At 47.3% G+C, this 15,242-nt stretch overlaps 1 protein-coding gene across 17 annotated transcripts in view; it reads right to left on the bottom strand.

The window, feature by feature from the left end:
- Nucleotides 1-15,242, bottom strand: part of GRAMD1B (GRAM domain containing 1B) — a 239,107-nt gene that overhangs the window by 104,935 nt on the left and 118,930 nt on the right. Inside the window, exons 1-2 of one of the 17 annotated variants that reach the window (XM_074321156.2) lie at nucleotides 11,002-11,112; nucleotides 10,365-10,408 (exon numbers count right to left, since the gene is read on the bottom strand). The exons of the other annotated variants lie outside the window; for them this stretch is intronic. The gene's annotated coding sequence lies outside the window, so the exon portion shown is untranslated. Of the gene's footprint in view, nucleotides 1-10,364; nucleotides 10,409-11,001; nucleotides 11,113-15,242 lie in introns of those variants that run through there. 17 annotated transcript variants of the gene reach the window in all.

Here is a 15,242-nt window from a genome sequence, read left to right as displayed (position 1 = left end):
TTACATCAAACTAAAAAGTTTTTTCACAGCAAAGGAAACCATCAATAAAACAAAAAGGGATCCTACTGAATGGGAAAAGATGTTTGCCAATGATACATCTGATAAGGGGCTAATATCACAAATTTATTAAAAACTCACTCAACTCAGCTCCAAAAAAACAAACAACCCAATTAAAAAATGGGCAGAGGACATGAAGAGACATTTTTCTAAAAAGGACATACAGATGGCAAAGAGACATATGAAGAAATGCTCAACCTCACTAACCATCAGAGAAATGCAAATAAAAACCACAATGAGATACCACCTCACCCCAGTCAAAATGGCTATCATCAATAAATAAACAAACAACAAGTGCTGGTGAGGATGTGGAGAAAAGGGAAGGCTTGTGCACTGTTGGTGGGATTGCAGATTGGTGCAGCCACTGTGGAAAACAGTATGGAGGTATCTCAAAAATCTGAAAATGGAACTACCTTATGACCCAGAAATTCCACTCCTAGGTACCTATCCAGAGAAATCCAAAACTCCAAGTCAAAAATCTTTATGCACTCCTATGTTTATTGCAGCACTATACACAATAGCCAAGACATGGAAACAACCGAAATGCCCATCAGTAGATGACTGGATTAAGAAACTGTGGTACATTTATACAATGGAGTATTACGTAGCCATAAAGAAGAAAGAAATCTTACCATTTGCAACAACATGGATGGTACCTAGAGAACATTATGTTAAGTGAAATAAGTCAGACAGAGAAAGACAAATACCATATGATCTCACTTATATGCGGAATCCAAAGAAAAGAATAAGTGAATGAACTAATCAGAAACAGTTTTGGAAACATGGAGGAAAAACTGAGGGTTGCTAGATGGGTGGGGGGGGGATAAGGGGGAAGGTGAGGGGTTTAGAAAATAGTCGGTAACCACAAGATGGACACGGGGTTTTGAAAATTAATTTGGGGAACGTAATCAATAATGTAAAGATTTTGTAGGGTATCCGATGGACACGTGTCCCATTTGGGAGACCACCTCAGGGATGATGTGGATGCCTGATCTCTGCACTGTACACCTGAAGCTGAACAATAATGAATGCCAACTATATTTACATATATATATATATATATATATATATATATATATATATATATATATTATACATACATACATACACATATATATACATATATATGTATGTATATACTTACAAGAAGCAGAGTACAGCATTAGGAATAGAGACAGTGGAAATGTAATGGCTCTGTGCGATGTCAGAGGGGTAGTGGATAAGGGGAGAGGGGTTGTCACTGTGTGAGGGATATGAATGATAAACATCTAAGTATTACTTTGTCTTGTGTACCTGAAACTAATAAAAAAAATAAAAAAAAATAAAAGAGCTCAATAAATAAATAAATAAATAAATAAATAAATAAATAAATAAATAAATAAATAAATATTTCTTTACAAAATCCTAAGTTCAGACTCCTCTATGAATGCCTTCTCGGTCCTATGACCTCACATTCCACAATTAGGAGAGCCTCAGCCTCTTAACGGTGAGGATCTGAAAAGTATCTCTAGTCAAGTCCCGTGTCTTTAGGTGGTCATCTGGGTCACAGGGTTTCCTAATCTAGTCTTTAAAAAAAAATTTAAAAAAGAGAGATATAATTGACATACGAGTTCTGATAATTAAGTTCGTGAACTCATCCTAGAAAACGTGTTACACATACCTCATGGCTGAATATCACTGTGGTCACCTTCGTAGTCCACCCTTCAAAGCAATTTTGGAACTCTTTTTCTGGAATGGTCATCAGAGCTGTCATCGTATTACCTTTGATGTCCTCAATGTCATCAAAATGTCTTCCTTTCAATATTTCCTTTCTCTTCAGATAAAGAAATCACTGGGGGCCAGATCAGGTGAGTAGGGAGGGTGTTCCAATACAGTTATTTGTTTACTGGCTAAAATCTCCCTCACAGACAGTGTCGTGTGAGCTGGTGCATTGTCGTGATGCAAGAACCATGAATTGTTGGTGAAAAGTTCAGGTCATGTAACTTTTTCACGCAGCCTTTTCAGCACTTCCAAATAGTAAACTCGGTTAACTGTCCAGTTGGTACAAATTCATAATGAATAATCCCTCTGATATCAAAAAAGTTTAGCAACATCGGTTCAACAAGTTCTTGAACTTAATTGTCACACTTCGTATAACATTATATTAGTTTAGGTGTACAGCATGGTAGGTGACCCCTGAAAACATGAGTTTTGAACTGCACAGGTCCATTTATAAGTGGATTTTTTTCAATAAATATGTACAATACTGTACATGTATTTTCTCTTATGATTTTCTTAATATTTTCTTTTCTCTAGCTTACTTTATTGTTGAACACAGTACATAATACATATAACATAGAAAATATGTGTTCATCAACTGTTTATGTTATTAGTGAGGCTTCCAGTCAATAATAGGCTATTTAGAAGTTAAGTTTTTGAGGTGTCAGAAGTTATACGTGGATTTTCAACTGCGAGGTAGGGGGCTGACACCCATAATACCCCCGCACTAGTCAAGGTTCAACTGTACATTGTGAAATGGTCACAACAAGTCTAGTTACCATTCATCCCCATACACAGTCATACATATTTTTATTATGACCTACGCTAGTCTTGAATGCCTTGAGAATGCCTTGGAGATGTGCCTGAGCCTCCCAAATATATATGCACACCTACTGTCACTCCCCTAATCTCAGACACAAATTCCCAATTGTTCCTGAGCAATGTTACCTAACTGACTCATCGGCACCTCCAAGCCAGTGTAAATACATGAAACTCCTCCCCGCCGCTCTTCAGCTCCCTCTGACTCTCACCACCTGTGCCTGTCTCAATAAATGGCACCACCAACTACCAAGCGACCCCGTCAGCCACCTGGCATTCATCCCACACTCCTCCTCTCCCACCTCCCATTTAATTAGGTAGAAAGTCATGTCAATTCTAGCTCCCTAAATATGACCAGAGTTTGTTTCCTGCTATCAGTTTTTACCTGCCTTTCAAATCTCATCTTTAGGTTTGCAGTTGTGCTTACCTCTCCTATTTGTTCATTCACCACGTATTTATTGAACATCTATTATATACCAACTAACATGGTAGATGCTAAGGGTTTTGAGGCTTAAAAAAGCAAAAACACGCCCCTGTGTTTAAAAAGCTTAGAGTATAGTGTAAAAAAAAAAGTGTCAGAGATGGCGCAAAATGAGGAAATTATCAATTCTTTGTTTACTTATAGCCAGACAGTACTTTTTCAAAAGCAAATCCGGTATATTAAAATCCTTCACCTGTTCCCAGCATCTGCCTAAGCTCAGTACTGTACAAGGTAGTCATGGTAAGTCCATCCCTGCTTGCATCTCCAGTTTCGTCATCTGCCTCCCATCGCCCCCATGTACCCTATTCGCCAATCATGCCAAACGACTTGGTGACCTGGGCTTTGCCATGTGCATGCTGCCTACTTCTCCTGTCTCGCTACTATTCAGTGAACATCTATGGGACGCCAGGCATTTACCTAGGTTATCTTATTTAATTCTCACAACAGTCCTGTGGGGTCGATAGTATCACCCTCGTTTAGAAATGAGGAAACTGAGACTAGGAAAGGCCAAGATAACTCGCTCTAGCTGGCAGAGCCAGAGACAGGCAGTGCCAGCATCTGAACCCAGATATGTTCAAATCTCAATCATAACTAGATCACCTCTCTTCTCTTGTCCACCTGATAAAACTCCCACACCGGCTTCAGGTCTCAGATCAAACGTCACTTCCTTTCCAAAGCCCTCCTGCCTGCCCAGCAACATCAGATAGCTCTTCTGCGCTTCCCCGACGACTTGAACTTCTATTACAACCCTTATTACCTTGTGCCACTCCTTCCCCATCTGTGTACTCATCGGTCCCCCTAAGATCCCATGAGCAACTGCTCACAGTGATCTAGTGCTAGCCATCTAAATCCTCCATATAGGACTCTCAGCTGACATGTAATTGGCATTTAATAAATATTTGCTGGATGGATTAATGAATGCTTATCAACCTCTTTCTCAAGGTTGAAATAGAAACCCTCTGGGCATAATTTATCATCTACTGTCGTGCGGGAGACCCTGCTCACTGCGCCATTTGTCGTGCTGGGAGGCCTGCGGGGTCTCTGGTCCCACTCCCCTCATAACGCAGGATATGGTGAGGCCAAAAAGGAACACCCACGGAGCCATAGGTAGGGGAGTCATACCACTACGGTCTCACTGGAGGCTGGGTTCACTGGACATGCGACCTGCTGCCCGTTTTGTCTGCAACCCACCGACGACTCTCTTTCACTCTCCTCCACTCTCCTCCGTAGCCGCAGCAGTTATATTAGTGGCTAATGGCTCAATGGCTACAGATGACGGCCAACCAGCCCCAGCTGATGGCCATCTACTACCTGAGCCAGCACCTGTCCACGTGAGGCCGAGAGCCTGTAAACTACTTTCTGGGGCTCTGCCCCCACATCTACATATCTTAACAGTCATGTCAGGACATCAGATGGCCTCAAGTTTAACATGGCAATCTTAAAAAAAAAAAAAGGAGCACCATGGCAATGCAGTAACAGAGCCTCAAAATCCAGACTCCAGGAAGTGAAGTCACTGTGGGGACAAAGTCCCTGAGAGCAGTTTCCAGGCTCTCGGTCTCACGTGGAAAGGTGCTGACTCGGGTAGTAGATGGCCGTCAGCTGTGTCTAATTGACCATCAGCTGTAGCCAGTTAGCCAATTAGCCACTGATATAACTGCCACAGCTGCACTGGTTGGAGAGTCGAGTCGAGTCGGTTGGTTGGCAGAGAAGCAGCCAGCAGGTTGCAGGTCGTGTGACTCCAGCAGGTTGCAGGTCGTGTGACTCCAGCCTCCAGTGAGACTGTAGTGGTATGACTCCCCTACCTAAGGCTCCGTGGGTGTTCCTTTTTGGCCTAGCCATATCCTGTGTTCTTATGTGGGGAGCGGGAGCAGAGACCCTGCAGGCCGCCCTGCATGACAAATGGCGCAGTGAGCAGGGTATGGTGCAGGCCAAGGCCTACTGAAGGATGGTGGAGCGGTTTGTGCATGTGAAAGCTCAGCTTCGGGAGGCCCATGAGGAGTGACACCGGGAACGGGAGGCGCGGTCTGCCTGGGAGACTCAAGCCTCCAGCTGGCACATCACCCTCTTGGCCATGGAAGGCGTTGTCCTCCTTTTGTTGATCTGCTGTGGCCTTAGGCTCCGAGGGTTGTGGACATTATACACCGAGGCCTCCACCCACTCAGACACCTGGCACGGCAAGCAAGATTCCGACCAGGTAGGAATGGAGTCTGACTCTGGGCAGGAGGACAGGTGGCCCCCACACAGTGTGTGGTGTCCGGTGGCCACTGTTCTCAGGAGTTGGACCCCCAGGAGGGGTGGGAGGACATGGACGGCTCTCCGGCCAGCGTGAAGAGGGCCCTGCAGGCTCTGGCTGAGCAGTTGCCGGAGGATGCGAAGGCTACAGCCGGCCGCGTGGGCTGGATGTTTCTCACGGCCTTGAGTCTCAACACGAAAAGTGCACTTAACAAAATGGCCCAGGTGCCGGACCAGGCGCTGGAAGCTTGGGTCCGCCTGTTAGAACAGGGGCCCCACAGTGGAGACTCTGAGGCAGAGGCGGAGGAAACGAGTGGAGACAATGTAGCTCCCAACCCCCAAGCCTGGCCAATCTTGAAGCAAAGGGTAAAACTTGAGCAACCTTTGGGCCCCAGGGGCGTTGCTGCCGGCAACCCAGCTGTGACTGAGTTCACAACCTACACCCTTTACACTCCCACTGAGTTGCAGGAGCTGGGGAGGCGGTACCGACAGAGCCCTGGAGAGCCAGTCTCAGCTTGGTTATTACGTTTATGGGATGAGGGAGCAGACAACATTCTCTGCTCCCCAGGCGAGATGGAAAAGCTAGCCTTTGTGACAGTGCATCCGTCCCTGCGACAAAGGTTACAGAACTGCCATAGGTTGGCCCACGACCAGGGCAACCATTCTCTAATGGAGTGGCTCACTGCTGCGGGACACACAGTGTGGGGACAGGCTGGCGAGCTGCCAGAAACTGTGAGTCAATGGCAGTCATATACAGAACTTACACAAATAATCCGTGAAATGGGTATGAGACATGCTATTTTCAACCCTAATATTCAGGGGCCGGATGACGAGCTTTTTACAGCTAGCATGAGAGATCTGGTTTTGGACACTGCACCTGCGAGTGCTTTTGGATCCTTGGTTGCCATTCTTACGCCCTATGTGGGGCGACGGATCCATGAAGTTACAACTGCCATGGCCACCCTAGGGGATGTTCAAAGCCGGAGGCAAAGGAAGTTAAGAGGTCCGAGCAGTTGAGACCTGGAAGCCCAAATCAAAAGTAAAGGGATGAGGTCGCGGGCCTCAGAGAGTTACACAAGCACAGATGTGGCGTGATCTCGTGGCAGCAGGGGTCGATAGGAAGAAAATAGACCAGCAACCCAATGCACTCTTGTTGGAACTTTAGAAACAGTTGCGTCCGGAACAGTAATTCCGGAGAAGCCTAAAGGAGAAGTCTGGGAAAGCGCGACCCGTGTCCCTCCAGGACTTCATGCAGCCACTTGAGGCTGACCCCTTGCAGCTTGATTAGGGGTGGGGCCAAGGTACCCGGTCAGAGGGGACGAGCAGGGACCGGAGGCCCCACATGAAACTGTCCATACATTGGCCCCCTTCTAATGTGCAGAGGGTTTTAGCTCTAGTTGACACTGGCGCCGACTGCAGTCTCGTTTATGGGAACCCAGAACTGTTCCCTGGACCAGCAATCTGCATTGATGGCTACAGGGGAAAGACTGTGACTGTAAAAGCTGTTTCCTTACCACTGGGTATAGGAAGGCTTCCCCCTCGTACTACAAGGTTTATGTCTCCCCTGTTCCGGAATATATTCTAGGGGTGAACGTGCTACATGGCCTCAGCTTACAGACATCGGTAGGAGAGTTCCGTCTCCGGATCCGGATGGTGAAAGTGGTGACACGCGGGCATGCACACCACCCTCCTCAAGTGTTGCCACAACCCTGGCGCATGGTTACAGTGCGACAGTACCGCCTGCCAGGAGGGCAGGAGGAGACTGGTGGTAGCCTAAGAAGCCCAGGAAGTCTGGTTGTGCCCAGAAGGACTGGTGGTGCCCTGAGAAACCCTGGCTGTGCCCAGAGAGCCTGGCTGTGTCCAGGACACTGCATTCACCTCCAGGCTCCTCGCACAGGGACCCTTGCGGAAGACGCTTGTCGCATAGATTGTGAGGCGAGACCCTGCAGGGGTGGAGTGTGGGGACAGAGTCCCAGAGAGCAGTTTCCAGGCTCTCGGCCTCACGTGGAAAGGTGCTGATCTGGGTAGTAGATGGCCATCATCTGCGGCTAATTGACCATCAGCTGTAACCAGTTAGCCAATTAGCCACTGATACAACTGCCTCAGCTGCGCTGGTTGGAGAGTCGAGTCGACTTGGTTGGTTGGCAGGCAGAGAAGCAGACAGCAGGTTGCAGGTCATGTGACTCCAGCCTCCAGTGAGACTACAGTGGTATGACTCCCCTACCTAAGGCTCCGTGGGTATTCCATTTTGGCCTCACCATATCCTGCGTTCTTATGTGGGGAGCGGGACTAGAGGCCCCGTAGGCCGCCCCGCACGAAAAATGGCGCAGCGACCCGGGTCTCCCGCACGACAGTCACACTTCCAAAAGTCCTGCTCCAGAAATTGAACACAGTCTAAATAGTCAGTGTAGTCATCAAAGTGACCATACCTCCAATCGAGAGCTACCATTTGATTCTCAATTATAAGAAAAGAGACAGTGTCAAAAAAAAACAAAAGAAAGTGAGCACACCTGCAAGCAAAAGCTATTTCATTCTGGGGTAATTGAACCCAATTCATTGGGGGTTAAGAAAAATCCTGGTAACAGTACCTCAGAAATAAAAGGGGAAAGGCTAAGGCAAGGGAGGGAGATGTATACATGTTTTTAGACATTTAAAAAATGATATACAAATCATATGTAAATGACTTACAATGAGTCACAATATGATTTTTTACTTAACAATTCCACTACATTTACACATTATCAAAACTTCAGTACATCAGCCATAACACAGGTTCTCTCTGTACCTGCAAAATGCAAACAGGCTCGTTTGGGGAGCACCCTGATCAGTTAAAGGTTCTGGATATCTGATGCGAGCCACGGACACTCTTCCCAGAAAAAAGCACAGAGATACATAACTCTGCCTATATGTGATACAGGCTCGTGGACCCTCTCCTAAAGTCCGCCCAAGGACCTTAATGGTTCATGGGCCCAAACTGAAAACACCTGAACTAAACTCCCTCCAAAGGGTTTGGGCTAGAGAAGGTTAAAGAAAAAGAACCACAGTGCTGGAATTAAATGGCGTCTGTTCACTCTGTGGTCCAGGTCCTGAAGCAAATGCTAGCCTCAGGAATGGTCCAGCTCTGAGGTCTTAATTCCACACCTGATTACATAATCTAGTCTGGGATGAGGGATGGCAAGGGCCAAAGAAAAATGAAGCTGCCTGTTTCTACCTCCCTATGCAAATGCAGACATAAACACACATGTCCAAAGTAAATGCAGGGTAACTCCCCAGTGGCCCCAAACCACCTCTTCCTCAGAGCACTCACCACTACCTCCCCTTGACAGCTAGTTTGTTGATCCCAAACCGCTTACCACTTCAAGAGCTAGTTGACTAGCAGGTTTGTAAGAGGGTAAGCCTGGCGATCATTACACTCAACCTTGATCATTACACTCGACCTCGATCATTACACTCGACCTCGCAGATAGCAACATTACAACCAGACAGCACTTGGAACACACTGTTTGGGATACAAACACAGTTGCAGATGCCTGCTGCCATGGCTGCCTCTGTGCACTGCCAAGGGGATATAGCACCCGGAACCATCCATGCTCAAAGTGGGTACTCAAATGTTTGTGGAAGGAAAGAAAAGAGAGGGAAAGGAGGCAAGGAGGCGAGAGTGGGGGGTCAGGAGGATTCAGGGAGGCCAGGGAGGCCTGTTCTCATTTAGTTTTGTTCTCCCTAGCTCCTTTCTGCAAAGAAAACAAAGCATTTGACAGATCTAAGCTTGTTAAAATAACAGATGCATGTAATTGTCACCAATATGCAGACTAGACGATGAAAGCCCAGAGAGGTTAAGTAAGTTGGATCAGACCACACAGCGTGTGGGAGTGAGAGAAAGGAGCCAAGAATCTAGTTCTGTGATTTCCACAGATGTGTCCTAACCACTTTAACACATTACTGCCCTCAGCATCACTGCTGCTTCAGCTTCCTACCTCGTCCTCGCTTCCACACACACGGGGTACCGAACCCGCTCCAGAAGTCTGAGGCGCGTCCAGTCTTCCATCTCTGAGAGAAAGGAAACCCAGCCATATGGCGAAAAAGGAAGGACCTCAATCCGAGGGCTGAGATAGTCTAGGACTACAGGTCTGTCCCTGTACACAGGGGCTTGGGCTGGGACTTACAGACAATGCCTCCTTAGATCCCCCATCCATTCCCAGTGGCTCAAGCTCCTTGTTTGGAAAAATGCACAGAAAAACAAATTTCAGATTGCAAGCAGTATTCAGGAGCGATGTTCCTGAGAAACCTATCTCAGGAACGCCCTCTAGCGTGCCTATGGGGTCCACGCGACATAGCACCCTGGCACCATTCCCAAGAGGTGCCCAGAACCGCACTTCCATTGGGGCATCAGATGGGCGGTGGGAGGGAACAACAGCAGCATCTGCCGCTCAGAGACAAACTCCTCGCCAATCCCAAGGCCAACATCTGCTGCAGGATGACAGGCAGGCTCTGTTCTTGACTATCCAGCCCACACCAACCCCACCCATTCCTTATACAACAGGCAGAGGGAAGGAGAATCACACAGAAGGTGAAAAGAAAGTGTGGAGATGGCACAAAAGGATTAAGAAAGCACCGTAATGCATGGAAGAGGCAGAGGAAGAAGAGAGAATAAAGGAGAGCGGTGACTAAAAAGAGACAGGATAAAGAGAAATGGAAAAAAAACAAGGCAAAGTTAAAGAGACAGATAGACACGTAAGTCTGCCCAGACAAAGCTATAGATACACACACACACACACACACACACACACTCAGACTTCTAGGCACATAAAGGTGAGGAGTATGTTGTGTTGGACCTGGTCCTTCCTCTCTTCTCCTGAGGTCCTCATGCTCACATCATTTCCCTCCACTCTGACACAGCCCCTGGATGCTCGGGAGTGGTGGGCTGAGGGGCAGGAGGGGAGAGGAAAGTGAACCAAAGGCAGAACTTGCCAAGCGAAGCCACTTACGCACAGTGCGGCCGGCAGCATTTCCATCCTACCTTTGCTGTCGCCATATCAGCCGGCTCCATGATCCCTGCTTGGCCTAAGGAGCAGTAGCACCACCCAGAGAGAAAAGGCAGAGTCACAAATGTCCACCAGAAAGAACAAACCACCCCTCTGGAAGGTCAGGGAGAATATGAGACTTATTTCCACTTTCTGGACCCCTGGGACCTCCTCTGTTGGGGGAGAGGAAAGAGCCTTAGGGTCTTTCCAAGGAAGCCTGAGGGGCCTGTCTATATCCCCACGATGCCCATATCAGGCCCATGAGGGGGATCTCCCCTTGCCTCCTACTTCTTCCCAGGAGGCAAGAGTGGGGCTCAACGGGAGCCCCCTACTGGGGGAGAGCACAGAGGTGAAGGCCTGACCCTCCCATCACCCACCCAACGCGGTCCCCACGGGTCAGGAAGAGGGGAGCATGTGGAAGAGGCCAACTGAGCAAGTGCTGAGGGCAGCAGGGAGGGAGACGGCTAAGGGCTAGTGGGGGGGGAGGCGGTGTGAGAACCTCCAGAAGGTGCAGGTACTCAGATGGAAGCAGAAGGTGCTGTGCAAGGAGGTGCCGGAGCCACAAAGCCGGAGCCCAGCACGGCCAGGTGGAGGATGCAAAGGGAGAGGAATTCGCCCGGTGAAGCCACTCACCTTGCAATAACATTCAGACTGACTGAGGCCTACACAGGAGCCAGGAGAGGGCGGCTCACACCCCCACTCCACTCCCAGAGACTCCCAGCCTCTGTGTAAAGCTACATGAGAGCAGCCGGCCACCGGCTGGATCTGCAGAGGCCCCTGGCTCTCTCGGAGCATCCTGATTGGAGGAGCAGGATGACGTCATCCGGCCCCATTCATCACTCTAGGTTTCCTGCCCAGCAGGGACAGGCCGCTCTGCTTGCAGTGACTACAGCTTACTCTCTGGCCCATTTTACTCAGGCAGCCCGGGGAAAGGGATCAGAGTACCCCAGCCCCTAGAGGGAAGAGGGGTACAGGCTTCTCACATTTCTACTTTAAAACACAGTGCGTGTGTCCACTGAGTGCACTTGCTTATGCCGCTGCCAGCATAAACGCAGAAAAGCAACTCCTCTCCTTGAAACCAGCAAAGAAACAAGGTTGTGTGCTCTGGTGAATCACTTATCTTCCTGCCAAAATGTTAAATCAAACACATACAAGTATTTAGAGATAGTTCTCCCAGTCAGAGAGAATAACCTATGGAAAAGCAGACCAATATCCTCAGGCATCCCTAAATATATATAACTCCTCCCTAGCGTTTTCCCTCTGTCAGCTCCAGCTCTGCCAGCTCCTCTCACGTGCTAAGGTGGGCTTGCTTTTACTGACATTGATTCCTCCATGTCTATGGCTTCAGACCAACCAGGGGCCTTAAGGCTTCACTCCACTCCACAGAGAAGGAAACTAAGGCCCAGGAAAAAAAGCAAAAAGGTCAAAGAAAGGTATCGCAGCACGTTCCCCAACTCCTTATAGACTTTTCCCTCAGAAATGGTGAGCTCCTGAGGGAAACTGATGCCCCTTCATTCCCCTTCCCTTTTCCTCCCCACCCCTGCTCCCAATCCACTTCCTAGAGCATACAAACACCCAGCAAAGCAAGGGTTAAATTGATTAAAATATGGGAGAATAAAAAGAAGGCAATGAATGTGTGCTCACTCGTTCAGTGCCCCCTACATTTCCCCTCATTCTTTTCTCTTATCCTGCTTCTGCTCAAGCCTGACTTCACAAGGAAACTGCACACTTCGGTAGAGTAGGGAAGAGTTTTCCAAAAGAAATGACGATACCAACAATTCTACCAGGGCACTTCACCAGCATCCGAGTGTCTGACTTAACGGCAGGAATAACAATAGCACAACTCCCAATGGTACAGTGCTCCATTATTTACAATGCATTTCAAATTAATTAACTCATTTGATACACACAGGAACCCTGTGAGGTATTGTTTTTCCCATTTCAAAGATAATTAAAATGAGATTCAGAGATTCTAAGTGACTTGCCCAAGGTCACTGAGCTTACCAGAACTGGGACTCAAACCCATGTTCACTGACTTCAAATTCCTTTCCACTAAATACACACTAACAAATTTCCCACCACTTCACTTTTGCCCCCTTAATCTGTCTCCAACTCCTGCTCCCCAATATTATACTCTCAGAAAATGAAAAAAAATCTGAATTAACTTGGTATTTCCCTTTGGGACCCCCTCCCCTTTTATGAAGATGGCAAATTATACGAAAATACATAATCAAATATTAGGGGGAAAAAATCTTGGGCCTATCCAAAGGTTAGTGCATAGATTTAACGAATTTCCTGTGTCCAATGGAAACTTTTTAAAAAGCATCATCAAAGATTCAATCATGTTCACTTAATTTAGGCAGAAAAGTAGACCAAGACCCCTGACCAAATTGGTCAACTATCAAGATTAAAATTAAGGGGGGGAAAAAGGATATGTACCCTGGTTCCTGAAGGTACACTATTTTCCAGCCATCATAAACACAGAATGTATCACTTCTCCTGTTCCTATCCCACCTTACTCTATTAACCCAAGGGGCACCAAGTTCCATAAACCCATATAATGACCCATATAAAAAAGGACAGGGATGAGAGTAATAGAATGTGATTTAGGCCAGTGGATAGGTTTTCTTTTATTCTTTGCCTGGTTCCTATAAGCCCTAGACTACGGTCACAGATGCAATCAACTTGAAAATGGTAAGAAACTTTGCTAGTATACTACAGGAGAGGTATTCCACCACACACCCACACCCACACCCCCACACACACAAATATGTGGGGACCAGGCCAATTCCACACGTCATCTCTGCTCGGAGGTCTGTAATGTTCCTTCTGGCTATCACTGTGGCCTTCAGTCATCTGTTCTTGGGCTGCCAGTCAAACACACAAACAGATGGAGAGCAGAAGGCGAGTACCCGCGAATGAGGATGTTCTGTTTCATCAAAATCACACAGAAATCAGACCCATGTTAATGGGACTCCATCCAGTCTCCCAAATGACCAAACCCATTTACCTACTCAGTTCTTAAAGGCATCCAACTGCCACACAGCCCCTGATGGTGAACACAGCAGACGGCATTTAGGAGAGCTGTTCAGCCAGATGCATCCATGTCTATTTTACAAAGCCATTCATATGTCTTGAACTCAAAGCAGCAGGGAGAGTGCTATTAGCTGCAGAATAAACAACCTAGAAGATGGGGCAGGGTGGGAGGCAGGGGATCGTGCTAGGCTTTCATGAGAAAGCAGAGAAGGAATATGTACCAGAGTTCAAAGATAATTCCAGGAAGACAGAAAAGTGAATGACACTGAAAGGGAAAAAAGAAAGACAAACTGATGCAGAGTATGTAATTAAGGAGCAACAGAATCGCATTTCTGCTACTTATCTGAAAGGAATCAATGTAAATAATTCCTTATAGGATAAATAACTCCTCTGTTCTATGCATTTGCTTTTCGAACTAGAGATCAGCAGCTCTCTCTTCTGTACCTTCATCTCATTCCATCTTGCTTGACATTTAGTGAAAAGATAAATAGATAGACCTCTTTATATTACCATTTTCTCTCTAGGGCAATTATTTGTACTAATTACTTTACCCTAGGTATTATGTTCTAACTCCTTAATCACTGTACTTATGTACTAAGTTAAGGAAGCGGGGAAATACCCTCAGATGCTTGAAGAGAGGCTGGAATGAGTTTTGTCAGGGAAGAGTTAAGATATGGTGGGAAGTACACGCACCCAGTTCTCTAAAGACAACTCAGAAGCTGGATGCTGCACCTGCTTCTTTAGGAAGAGCCTCCTCTGTGGCAGCTGCCTTTTCGTGGGAGGGGCTGCAAACAAACCAAGTAAAGCAGTTTCAAACCCTGGTCACATCAACTTTCCCCTGCTGCGCTATAGGATATGCAGTTCTTTGAGTAAAAGGCCATGCGGGGACAGAGACAGGAGTGCAGTTTCCAGGCTCTCGGCCTCACGTGGAAAGGTGCTGGCTCAGGTAGTAAATGGCCATCAACTGTGATTGGATGGCCATCAGCTGTGACTAGTTGGCCGACAGCTGTAACCAGTGAGCCATTGGCCACTAATATAACTGCTGTGGCTACGTTACTGGTAAAATGGGGGCTAGCACGAAGATGGTGGCTGAGCTAGCAAGCGGCAGAGTGAGGGTTGCCGATGTGTGTCTCCTGTTTCCTGTGTCTCCAACCCAGTCGCAGCGAGACTACAGTGGTATAACTCCGCTATCTGTGGCTCTGTGGGTGTTCCTTTTTGGCCTCACCACATCCTGCGTTCTTCTGTGGGGAGCGGGAGCAGAGACCCTGCCGGACACCCCACGTGACAGGCCATATCTGCATTGCTTATAATATGTGCACCTTGATCCCTCTGCCTGTCCTGAGACTACAAATATAGATCAGACGCCTTTGCCAAAAAGGTGAAATTCCTTTTCTCTAGAGTCTGATTACTGATTGTAAACTAAAAAGATGGCGATAAAACAGGAAGTCTCAGAACTACAGGAGACTAGAAACACGATAGACCTTGAGAGGTCACTTGATGTCTTCTCTCCCAGTATACAGGAAATGGCAGCTTTAATTGAGAGGAGAGACAGAAAAGAGGAAGGGAAAAAGAGAGGGAAGGTGAAGGAGAAAAGGGGCAATGTGTGTGCTTCCCATGATTGTCTCTTTGGAGGGTGACTTCTCATCTCTTTTGCTTATTAACCATGAACTGCTTAGAGGCAGTGTCAGGCGGGGTGGCCTGCGGGGTCTCTCAGGTCCCACTCCCCACATAAGAACACAGGACACGATGAGGCCAAAAGGGAACATCCACGGAGCCATAGATAGGGGAGTCATACCACTATAGTCTCGCTGGCGGCTGGGTTGGAGACACCGGAAGCA

This window comes from Rhinolophus sinicus, chromosome 9, assembly GCF_057876585.1.
Source record: "Rhinolophus sinicus isolate RSI-liver-muscle chromosome 9, RSI-T2T, whole genome shotgun sequence".
Classification (NCBI taxonomy): Eukaryota; Metazoa; Chordata; class Mammalia; order Chiroptera; family Rhinolophidae; genus Rhinolophus; species Rhinolophus sinicus.
Note: the sequence above shows the minus strand (reverse complement) of the source record. Positions and strands in the feature narration are given on the sequence as shown.